The sequence below is a fragment of the Geotrypetes seraphini genome, chromosome 6 (genome assembly GCF_902459505.1).
Source record: "Geotrypetes seraphini chromosome 6, aGeoSer1.1, whole genome shotgun sequence".
NCBI lineage: Eukaryota > Metazoa > Chordata > Amphibia > Gymnophiona > Dermophiidae > Geotrypetes > Geotrypetes seraphini.
The window spans coordinates 34226033-34238081 of record NC_047089.1 but is presented as its reverse complement, the minus strand read 5'-3'; positions in this window follow the sequence as shown (position 1 = coordinate 34238081).

Below are 12049 nucleotides of genomic sequence, written 5' to 3'. Positions count from 1 at the left end.
GGCCAATTTAACATGTAATTCAGGTTTCCAAGTATCTAGTCGTTTACAGAGTAAAATTACAATGTTAATTACAATATTAAAATTAAAATATAGTTCTAAAAAGAAAGGTCATTTACAAAATATTTACAGAATTGACGGACAAGACTTAGCGCTCCTTTTACTAAGGTGTGCTAGCGTTTTTAGCGCACGCAGGAAATTACCGCACGCTACACCTTGCGTTATGCTTCTAGAACTAACGCCAGCTCGATGCTGGCATTAAGGTCTAGCGCGCAGGGCAATGTAGCATGCGCTATTCCGCACGTTAAAGCCCTAACGCGGCTTAGTAAAAGGAGCCCTTTGACTGGTTGGGAGAATAAAATACATCGAAGTAAAAAAAAAATAAAAATGAAAAGGACTGTGAAAAGGGGAGGAAAGGAGACTGAAGGGAACTGAACGAGCAATTATTGGTGCTAATTGATTTCAGTTAAAATGTACTTGTATAAATTTACAGACAAGTCCAAAAAAGAGGGTGCAGAAATGGGAGGGTCATGGGAAGTTTGGGGGGTGTTCCTTCAATTCGTATGCATAGTTATAGAATAAGGGAGGATCGGCATCTAATTTAGGTGCATGTGGAGAATGCACAGTCATGTACTCACAACCAAATAACACGCCACACTAAATAACGGTGACGGGACAAAAGCGCGCGAGGCAAACGCGCACCGACATTTGAGAGCGGACAATTGAGCGCAAGACTTCAGTGCGCCGCTCTAAAAGCTTATTTTAAAGGGCTCCGATGGGGGGTGTGGGGGGGGAACCACCCCCACTTTACTTAATAGAGTTTGCGCTGCCGTATTTTGGGGGGGATGTGGGGGTGTAACCCCCCCATATTATACAGAAAACTTAACTTTTTACCTATTTTTTAGGGGAAAAGTTGAGTTTTCTATATAATAGGGGTTACAACCCCCCAAAACCACCCCCAACGGCAGTGCCAACACTATTAAGTAAACTGGGGGGGTTCCACCCCCCCATCGGAGCTCTTTAAAATAAGCTTTTAGAGCGGCGCGTTGAAGTCTTGCGCTCAATTGTCCGCTCTCATATGTCGGCGCGTGTTTGTCTCGTGACTGTGAACCCAAATAACTGTGGTGCAACAAAGATGTAACTTTATTACATTACATAGGACTTATTGACCGCGTAACCATAAGTTCAACGCAGTTTACAAAAGATTACTGGCAATAGTCACAATGCGTGGAATAAGATGAGTTAAATAGTCAAATATTTAGAAAAAAGGTAGGTCTTCAATTGCATTCTAAAATGTTTGTAAGAATAAGCCGTAAGCAGGAATATTTGAAATTCTTTAAAAATTTCTTACCTTTGCAGCCCTTAACAGAAGGAAAGTTAAACAAGGGATTAGTTTTCCTACTGTGTCTGTAAGAAGTTAGAGAAAATCTATTAACCAAGTAAAGAGGAGCCTTATAACAAAAGCAACCCAACTTAAACAACACCCGAGCCTCCGCAGACAGCCAATGCAGCTCACAATAAAAAAGTGCGTGACATGATCATATTCCTTCAAGCCGTAAATCATTCTGACCGCTGTGTTCTGTATTAATACAAGTCATGCCAGTTCTTTCTTGGTAATTGTCAGATAAATAATATTACAATAGTCAAGAACAGTGTTCTTCAACCACCGGTCCACGGACCAGTGCTGGTCCACAGAAATTTCCTGCCGGTCCACAGGGCCAGCATGAGCATCAGGCCCCAAACAGTGTTCTTCAACTGCTGGTGCGATCGATGCAGCGTTATCTTCGAGCCAGCTCCCTCTTCCTAACTGATTCAGTGCACAAAGCCACGGGCAGCGGCTCCTACGGGCATCCTGCGCCTGAACCGGAAGCCTTCTCTCCGACGTTGCAACGTCAGAGGGAAGGCTTCCAGATGAGACATGGGACGTGAAAGGTGCAATTAGTACTATTATGGGGGCGGGGTCTGGGGTGTAGAGATGGGCGGGGTCTAACCCACGACTTAGCCCAGTGTTCTTCAACCTCCTGTCCACGGACTGATGCCGGTCCACAGAATAATTCTTTTATTTTTGCCGGTCCATAGGTGTAAAAAGGTTGAAAAACACTGGTCAAGAAGACTACAAACCAGAGGAACTTAAGCCCAAATTCTGTAAGCAGTGCCTAAAGTTAGGCACCTATTTCGGAAGCGCCCACCTAGATAGGCGCCTATCTAAATCGAATAACAAGCTCAATTAAGCTTTTTAATCAGCAATAATTGAAACATAGGCGCCTATCAAGAAAGCGTAATTCTGTAAGACGGCACCTCTAAAAGTTTTAGGCGGCCTTCAAAAAAATAGGCGCTATGCATGTTAGGCGTGGGCGTGGCTACGTGTTAGGCACCTTCTTACAGAATCGCTGCTCTTAAGCGTGCTTATGCGCTCGCATGGGCGCCTAACTTTTAGTTGTGCCTAGAGCTGGCCTATTTAATGGGCGCCTGCAAAATAGCGTGATTCACTAAACAACACCCAATTTTATTTGAATCACACTGAACAGTGCCTATATCGGCACCCAATATCTGGGCACTTCTTATAGAATTTGCCCTTTCACTGAACAAATCAAATATTTCACCCTTTTCTAGTCCAATATCACTTATGCAATCAAACATCACCGTCCCCCATCCCCGCGGATAACCGTGGGAAATAATCCCTTGTCATCCTTTACCCCCCTCTTTTACTAAGGTGCGCTAACCAATTAGCACGCGCTAATCAAATTAGCGCGTGCTAAACGCTAACGCATCCATAGACTAACATGCACGTGTTAGCGTTTAGCATGTGCTAAATCGATTAGCGCACGCTAGTCGATTAGCGCATCTTAGTAAAAGAGGGCCTTAGTGTCTGTCTCAACCTCAGTCCTTCTACACCAGCATTCTTCAAAGCAAAGCTTGCGGGTCAGTGGTTGTGGCCATTCATACTCTGATTCTTATGTGAGCCAAGGATAATGAAGCCATTGTGACATCACTGATGTGATTGGCTCTTAGGCACTGGTGGAATGAGGCATTATGACATCACAATATCTGCTCTGGATACCAGAGACTGTCATTCTGTAGTGTCTGTTTCAACCTCAGTCCTTCTACACCAGCATTCTTCAAAGCAAAGCTTGCGGGTCAGTGGTTATGGCCATTCATACTCTGATTCTTATGTGAGCCAAGGATAATGAAGCCATTGTGACATCACTGATGTGATTGGCTCTTAGGCACTGGTGGAATGAGGCATTATGACATCACAATATCTGCTCTGGATACCAGAGACTGTCATTCTGTAGTGTCTGTTTCAACCTCAGTCCTACACCAACATTCTTCAAAGCAAAACTTGCGGGTCAGTGGTTGTGGCCATTCATACTCTGATTCTTCCCTCTCTCCTTAAAGAATGATATGGGGAAGGGGACAGTGACAAATTCCGTCACCATGACATTCTCTACGTCAAGCTACCATGCTGCTTGCCTGGGTCTGCACCAATGCTTAGCATGCACTAATGCTCAAGTTGCCTGTTTACTAATTTACACTGATACAAAATCACATGAGCAGGAAAAATGGCAATTATAATTTTTAAAACAAAGATTAACCTTACTTGTTTTGGTGTGGTTAATACTTCTGTGTATCAAATGGGATCAAGTGATAATTTTTATTTATTCAATTTTCTATACCGTTCTCCCAGGAGAACTCAGAACAGTTTACATGAATTTATTCAGGTACTCAAGCATTTTTCCCTGTCTGTCCTGGCGGGCTCACAAACTAGCTAATTTACCTGGGGCAATGGGGGGATTATGTGACTTGCCCAGGGTCACAAGGAGCAGCGTGGGTTTGAAGCCACAACCCCAGGATGCTGAGGCTATAGCTTTAACCACTGCGCCACACTCTCCCCTAACTCCTCATCCTCTAGGTTTTCAATCTCAGTCTATAGTTCAAGTTCATGACTCAGACCCCATGCTTGATCTTGCCTCTGAAAAAAAGAGATCAAGAAGCATCTCTACTAGGCAGTATCCTTCTAAGGCAGACTATGATTCATTCACTGTAAATCATACTGTTAACAGCCTCTGATCCTTTTAGATTGTCTTAAAAATAATTCATATCAAATAAAAAAGTGGATTATTACTCTTATGCACCTGATAAAATATGAGGATTTGTTTTGCGAGGTGTACATCCACATGGGCTTTACTATTGTATCTATGAAAGCATTAATGAGTACTGTTATTTGATGTTTGTACTGTAATGTTTCTTTATCATTTTTTATATGTATACATTGGATTCAAGTTTTATTGCATTATATGCAAATTTTAATAAAAATTATTGAACAAAAAGGAAATAATAATTCATATCTATCTATTATCTAATATAATAAAATGCTAAGTGCGCATGCGCACTCCTACCAGCGTGTTCCCTGATCTGTATGTCCGTGGAGGAAGGAGTGCGCATGCGCGCCTACAACTGCCCCAGACTCTTGGCCCTCCAATGCATCGGAGCCGGAGGGAAGGGGGGTGGGAGGCAAGAAGTTCGGCAGCAGAAACGCCATCCCTTCTTTGTTTGCAATTCCGAGCCACTGAGGACTCTCCTGAAGGCCCTGGCGGAGGGTTTGCCGCTGCCCCTGCAAGGGACTGGCGAGCTGAAGGTGTTCCGGGTGGCGGCGCCTCAAACCTACGCAGGCAAAAATCCCTCTCCATCCTCTCCTGCCCCACTGACGCCAAAAAAGAAGCCCCGCCGCACATGCTTGGCACCCGCCCCAGCCCCGCTGTCACGCTCCCTCTCGCGAAAAGTTCGCAAAAGGGCTCTGGAGACTGCGGGAGCAGGAGAGGGAGGAGGAGGAAAGGAAGAGAAGAGAGCCACACACCCATCTTCCTCCTCTTCTGCACTGCCCCAGCGCCGCAATACCTGCTGCCTCACTGGGGGGCCAGACCTTGGTGGTCAGATAACCTGCTGTCACTGACGCCTACACCCTAAGCCCGCAGCGGTTGTGTTCTGCGCGAGGCGGTTTCCAAGTCTCAACAGGATGGCTTGCACCGTGCCCCTTCTCAAATAAGCCTGTTTGGGGGAGGGAAATATTTGGATTTAATTTGGGTGGTGTGTGTGCTGGGGAATCAGTGAACGATCTTACATTACTTTAGGTAAAGGGGGGTGTTGGGAAGGGGGGAAGGGAACAATCTTGCTTCCATTTGGGGAGAGGGTGTGATTTGTTGGGGACAGGAAACGATCTTGCTTTGATTTGGGGGGAGGGCTTTAATTGGATGAGAACAAAAAACTATCTTGGTTTTCTTTGGGGGGAGGGGTGTGATTGGGAGAAAGGCTACTGCTGGACAGGGGATATGGGAGGTAAAAGGAAGGGAGAAGATACAGAAAGAAAGAAAGACTGACAGCCAGCCAGCCAGGGAGAGAGACAGTAAGACTTGGGGGGGGGGCAGGGAAGAGACAGACAGAGACACACAGGAGGACAGAGATAGAAAGAAAGAAAGGAGGGCAGGGAGAGAGAACAAAAACATAAAGTGCTAAAGTCTACACATTTATTCTAGCACCCGTTAATGTAACGAGCTTAAACACTAGTCTATTTATAACAGGGGTGTCCAACCTGCAGCCCAAGGGCCGCATACGGCCCCATGAAGTATTTTGTGGGCCCCGGTCGAGGGCAATGCAGTGATTTCCTCTGCTGCCCCTGGGTGTTTACCATCTTGCCGGCTCCCTCCTCTGTCTTGCTGCATCGTTTGCGCGGCCCCAGAAAATTTTTTTTCGGCCAATGCAGCCCAGGGAAGCCAAAAGGTTGGACACCCCTGATCTATAACTTCTTGCCTCCTTCTCCCTTGGCAGACATTTTAAGTAACCAATTGGTTAGGGAGTCCAAGTGGTTTAGTCCTTGACTCTGTGAATTTCTTAAATATATACTGGAGAGAATCAAATGGTTATTTTAGCATTTCACCTTTTTATATTCCTGTTTCACATTAATCTGATTGAAAACATCTGTTGTGACGTACAATCAAGGTTAAGCTTAATGCATTCAATAATGCATTCCTTTCTGTGATAATCTCAAATGCACAGATGCCTGCCAATCCAAGTCGGAATATAAAATAGGAAAGCATCTCGGTCTTCTAACAATTAAACAGGTCTGGTTATCTGTCCTTTAAAGCTTTGCTCAACCATTCTGGAAAAACCATAATTTTCTGTTAATAATTTACTTTGCACTTACGGGAATAGCCAGGAAGAAAATTAGCTCCCTTGGCAAACACTGAGTGGATTTTTGCTTGACTGTATGGTATTGAATGATCTTCTATGGATGGGTGTTTTCTTTCTTAAAATTATGTTCTTTTCAGTTTTTTAACCTTTTTTTATGGTATACACCATAAAAAAAGGTTAAGAATCAGCTCCGATCCCCATAGGGAGGAGCGAAGACAAATTGGCCGAAAGCCGTTGCCATAGAAAGTAGGGGGGGAGGGGGTAGATAAGCGAGGAGTGGGAGGGAGTTCGCCCTTTTCGGCGAAGGCAAGAGCTGGAGAAGGAAGCAGCATTTTTCTGCCTCCTGATAGCTCCACCGCCACCCTCCTGCTTTAATTCAGCGGCATATCTGCTGTCGGAGAACCCACCGCCACCCTCCTGCTTCATTTCTCTAATAAAAACACATGTAAGTTTAGATTTTATATCCGCCGGGTGGGGGCACCTACATAAAAAAAAGTTAAAAGACTGAAAAGAACATCTTGCTATTGAAAACCAAGTGGAAAGCGAATGCTTCTGACCCATTCATATCCCCATTCATGACCCATTGTTACACCTCCTTTTAAGATCCGCACAGAAACACTTAAGGCCAAATTCTATAACCAGCGCCTGTTAGGCACCTATTTCAGAGGTGCCTATCTAAATTCAATAACAAGATCAATTAAGCTTTATAATCAGCACTGATTGAAACATAGGCGCCTATCAAGGAAGCACGATTCTGTAACAAGGCGCCTCTAAAAATTTAGGCAGCCTTCAAAAAAAAAAAAAAAATAGGCGCTATGCATATTAGGTGTGGGCGTGGCTACATGTTAGACATCTTGTTGCAGAATCACTGCTCTTAAGCGTGCTTATGCGCTCAGCTAGGCGCCTTTTAGCTGTGCCTAGAGCTGGCCTATTTCTTGAGTGCCTCCAAAATAGGTTCCACTCAGCGTGATTCATTAAACAGCACCCAATTTTACCTGAATCGCGGTGAACAATGTCTAAGTAGGCGCCTAACTTTTGGGTGCTTCTTATACAATTTGCCCTTTAGGCATCATTCTATAAATGTGTGTAAACGTGTAGTTCCATGTAGATTGACCCGAATATAAGTTGATTTTTTTCATCTGTCTTTTACACTCTAAGTTTTTCACTGCACCGCACAAAGCTTTTTCAAAAATCAGGGGAGGTTTTTTTTGCACCAATGAGGCTATTGCTTGACCACCTTTAAACTACCGAGGGTTCGATTCTGAGGCTTTTTCCTCCCCTGTATTTTTTTTTTTTTTTGCATCACCTGTGTTGTTGCTACTGTTGTACTTTGCACCACACATGTGAAAGAGTTACGGTTCCACGCAGATCTGCCATTTCTGGGCTGTTTTAGCACCTTCCTTCCATTGCAACGCTGTTCCATGCTGGGTGCCATATATAAAATCAGTGAAATCTGATGAAGATACACAATCAGATAAGGGAACTTTTGGGGGGCTCCATTGAGTGGAATGGAGTAGAACAGAGGCATAGCCCACTGCTCTGAAGACTAGCAAAGCTGTGGCTCGAGTCCCATTGATGCTCTTTGTGGTTTTGAGCAAATCGCTTCATTAACTATTACCTTTGATACAAAGTTATAGTCTAATTTACTAACCTAAGTCAATTCATGTTAAATAATGGAAGCCTCATTATTCTCACTGGGGCCTCTTTGCTGACTATGCACGTAACCTGAATTAACTCACATTAGATAATTTTAGTAAATGAGGCCCTTAGATTGTAAGCCCTTTAGGGACCGATAAATACCTAATAAACTGTATCTGAATGAAACTCATCATGAGCTTCTAAAATAAAAGCCTAAGCTAAATTTAAGTAAATAATAGCTACTTCAGGTTTCCTTTAAAAAGGCACTGAAAGGTCACTTTGGGCAGCCAAAAAACCTAGAGACTTGAAGAAAGCACAGATGGTTTATTAGCATACGTATGCGACTCCCAAGCTCCAAGCTGGCTTCAGAAGTGCCGAAACCAGGACGTTACAGATATATTTATACATTCTTCTGGCTATACAACTGAATTCGAGAAAAAACTTTTCACGTGTTACTTTTCTTAACAATCATTGGTCCTCAGCTCATACTAGCAGGTCACTAGCAAGTCACTTCTCTAGGCCCTGCGGTCTTTCTAAGAGAGTCAATAGAAAATCAATAAGAGGGAGAAAAAGCTAAGTAGTTCTGAAATGCACTTAATGGCAAAGGATTAATAAATTATTGAATGATTATTTAAACACAAGGAATATTAACTAAGAAAAAGAATATTAACCACTATAAAATACAGAGAAAATAAACGGGATTGATGATAGCTCAATACATCATTCACTGGCTTTGAAGTATATCTCGGGCCTTTGATTGTGAGCACTTGAGACCCCTGTTTTTCTCTTAAATACCTATATAAGGTAGTAATACTGACTTGTGTGACAGCGTTTGTTTGTAAGGGTATTAACATAGAACAAAATCTTTTCCAGAGAAAGGAAAATGGTAAAACCAGAGGACATAATTTGAGGTTGAGGGGGTGTTAGATTCAGGGGCAATGTTAGGAAATTCTACTTTATGGAGAGGGTAGTGGATGCCTGGAATGCGCTCCCGAGAGAGGTGGTGGAGAGTAAAACTGTGACTGAGTTCAAAGAAGCGTGGGATGAACACAGAAGATTTAGAATCAGAAAATAATATTAAATATTGAACTAGGCCAGTTACTGGGCAGACTTGCACGGTCAGTACTATGGCATTTGGTGGGGGATGGGCTGGGGAGTGCTTCAATGGCTGGGAGGGTGTAGATGGGCTGGAGTAAGTCTTAACAGAGATTTCGGCAGTTGGAACCCAAGCACAGTACTGGGTAAAGCTTTGGATTCTTGCCCAGAAATAGCTAAGAAGAAAAAATAAAAAAAATTAAAACTGAATCAGGTTGGGCAGACTGGATGGACCATTCGGGTCTTTATCTGCCATCATCTACTATATTACTATGTTACTACATAGTGCTATTAATACCAACAAACAGTTTCAATGTGTTGTATTACAATATGAAAATAATGGCTCCCAAGTATTATAATAGAAGCTGAAAGTATAAGATTTTTCTGCATTAGCCCTTTCATATTTAGCTGTCAGACAAAGTGTATTCCACCATGTGTTGTAGTCTGTCTCAGAAAGATTTTTCCAATTATGCAATATATATTTCTCATAGCATGAGGGCCGAGTGGTAACTTTATAAAAGACTTTTTATGTGTGTATATCAGCATTTATGCACTAATCCCTTTATCACCTCCATAATGGTGATCAACACAGCAGACCTGCCTAAATGAAGTAACCAAAATCAGTTAATCGTAGTGAAGACGCAATGCACCTAAAGAAACCCAACACAAGCCATGCTTTACCTGCGCAGGAGCTGCATCAGGGGTTTAGGCAAACCAAGCGATGTATAAAAACAGCATCACTAGTCAGGTTGAGGCAGTTCTTAGCCGAAAGAGAGCAGTGTTCCACAGTCTAACTCAGCAACAACTAGCTTGTGTCGGGTTCCTATATATTACTTCCACAAATGATAAAGAATCGATGTTATAATATATATCACTATAAACACGTCACTACTCAGGCATCCTGGGATTTTCAGATAGCCACCCGAGTAGTATAACTCATGGTGGTGAGATCCCCATTAGAGAATGACACGGTGACAAAATTCATCACCATTCCCGTTCCCGCGGATAACCGCCAGAAATAATCCCATGTCATTTTCTAGTGTCTATTTCAACCTCGGTCCTTCTACACCAGCATTCTTCAAAGCAAAGCTTGCGGGTCAGTGGTTGTGGCCATTCATACTCTGATTCTTATGTGAGCCAAGGATGATGAAGCCATTGTGACATCACTGATGTGATTGGCTCTTAGGCACTGGTGGAATGAGGCATTATGACATCACAATATCTGCTCTGGATACCAGAGACTGTCATTCCATAGTGTCTGTTTCAACCTCAGTCCTTCTACACCAGCATTCTTCAAAGCAAAGCTTGCGGGTCAGTGGTTGTGCCCAATTATACTCTGATTCTTCCCTCTCTCCTTAAAGAATGACATGAAGATGGTTTCCCGCGGTTATCCGCGGGGATGGGAACGGTGATGAATTTTGTCACCGTGTCATTCTCTAATCTCCATTACTTCCAGCCTAGCATATATGACGTTTTATCGATTTTTATTTCCTTTTTTCTTTTTACTTTTTGCTTGTGTCTTCTTTTCTATATTCAATAAATAAATAATTTATCTTATAAATACTTTTTTATATATAAAGCCCAACTTAGCTTTTTTATGTATGATTTCTATCCCCTTGTCCCGGCACTTTGTCAGGGTTTCGAAAAGCTGGTACGATCGGGGCCGAGTGTGGCATGCATGTGCAGATGCATTCCAGACCCGTCCCGAAGAGACGAGGTTTGCGTGGGGCTGGGGTTGCGAGGCAGTACGGGGCGGGGATGAGGGTGGAACGGGGAGTACCCAGGGGCAGAACTGGATGGGCCTGAGGGTGGAGCGGGGCGGGGCCATGTGTCCTCCTTTACAAGATGCAATATCTGGTAGCCCTAAGTGTAACCCAGTATCAACACACCTAAACCTTGGGTGCTTGCACTTATACCAGCCATAGATCATCTAAATGTGGTATCGGCACACATAACTTGTAATATTCTATAAGCTATGGGGCTCATTTTCATAAAAGATAGATGTAAAAAAAAGATGGCATAAAGTGTTCTTGGACGCTTTTCTTGCCAAAATACCCACGTGCCAACATTCTGGATGCCTTGCTAGGCTTCTTGGCCACTGTGCATCCAACGCTTGAGGGTGCATGCTAGAGGTGTGTTATGGGTGGGCTTTGGGTATGTTTAGCACTTGGACGCCTTGTGGCAATAACCGAACGATTCCCAAGATGTCCAGGATGGAACTTAAACATCCGGAGCTAGACCTGTTTTAAAAGCATCTAAGTGCCAAAAAGGCATCCAAATTGAGCAGATGAGCCCTGGAGGGATTAAGTACTGACCCTCCCCTCCCACTCCACAAAGATCTGAATGAAACAGTACATCGTTGTCTCTAGAGCAGCAGCACCTGGTATGGGAAAGCCTAGTAGAGCAGTTCACAGGTGTCCTAAGTAGCCTGGTGGGTGGGATAGAGAAACATAGAGATGAGGACCCAGGCCATAAGCCACTCTAGCCACTACATTTATGGTGGAAAGTGTGAGCCCACCAAAACCCTACTGTATTGCAATAAATGTGTCACCTGCAACCATAAGGGCTATTGGGGTGGTAGACAGGTGGGTACAGTAGGTTTGAGGGTTGTTTTTGGAGGGTTCACCAATTCATAGTATTGTCCTCTAAGTTGTCCAACTGCTCTGTTGGTCACATCTGTGTCACCAGTCCGTTACAATGCTGGTCCCTCCCATGTCTAAATGGTTTGAATTTAGACATTTTGAACTTGGATGCTTTTCTGGTCAAAAATGACGAACAAAGTTAGGCATCCGAGGTTGGACGTCTTGATTGGCAAAATGTTCAAACAGATTTTTTTTTTTTTTGGGGGGGGGGAATCTGGACTGCTAGCAGTTTCAAAAATAGACATTTTCCTACCCCAACGTTTGGATGTCTTGCAGGAAACATCCAAAGTTAGACTTAGATGTCCTTTTGAAAATGTTCCTCTATGTATGTACGAGGGGCCGCTGAAAAGTTCTCAGTCTAACCAAGAAGAGAATGATGTGGAGCCATGAAACTTATAAGTTATTCCACACTTTTCTTGACACTTTTTGTTTCAATGATATGAAATGAAATGAAAAGTGTCAAGAAAAGTGTGGAATAACTTGTAAGT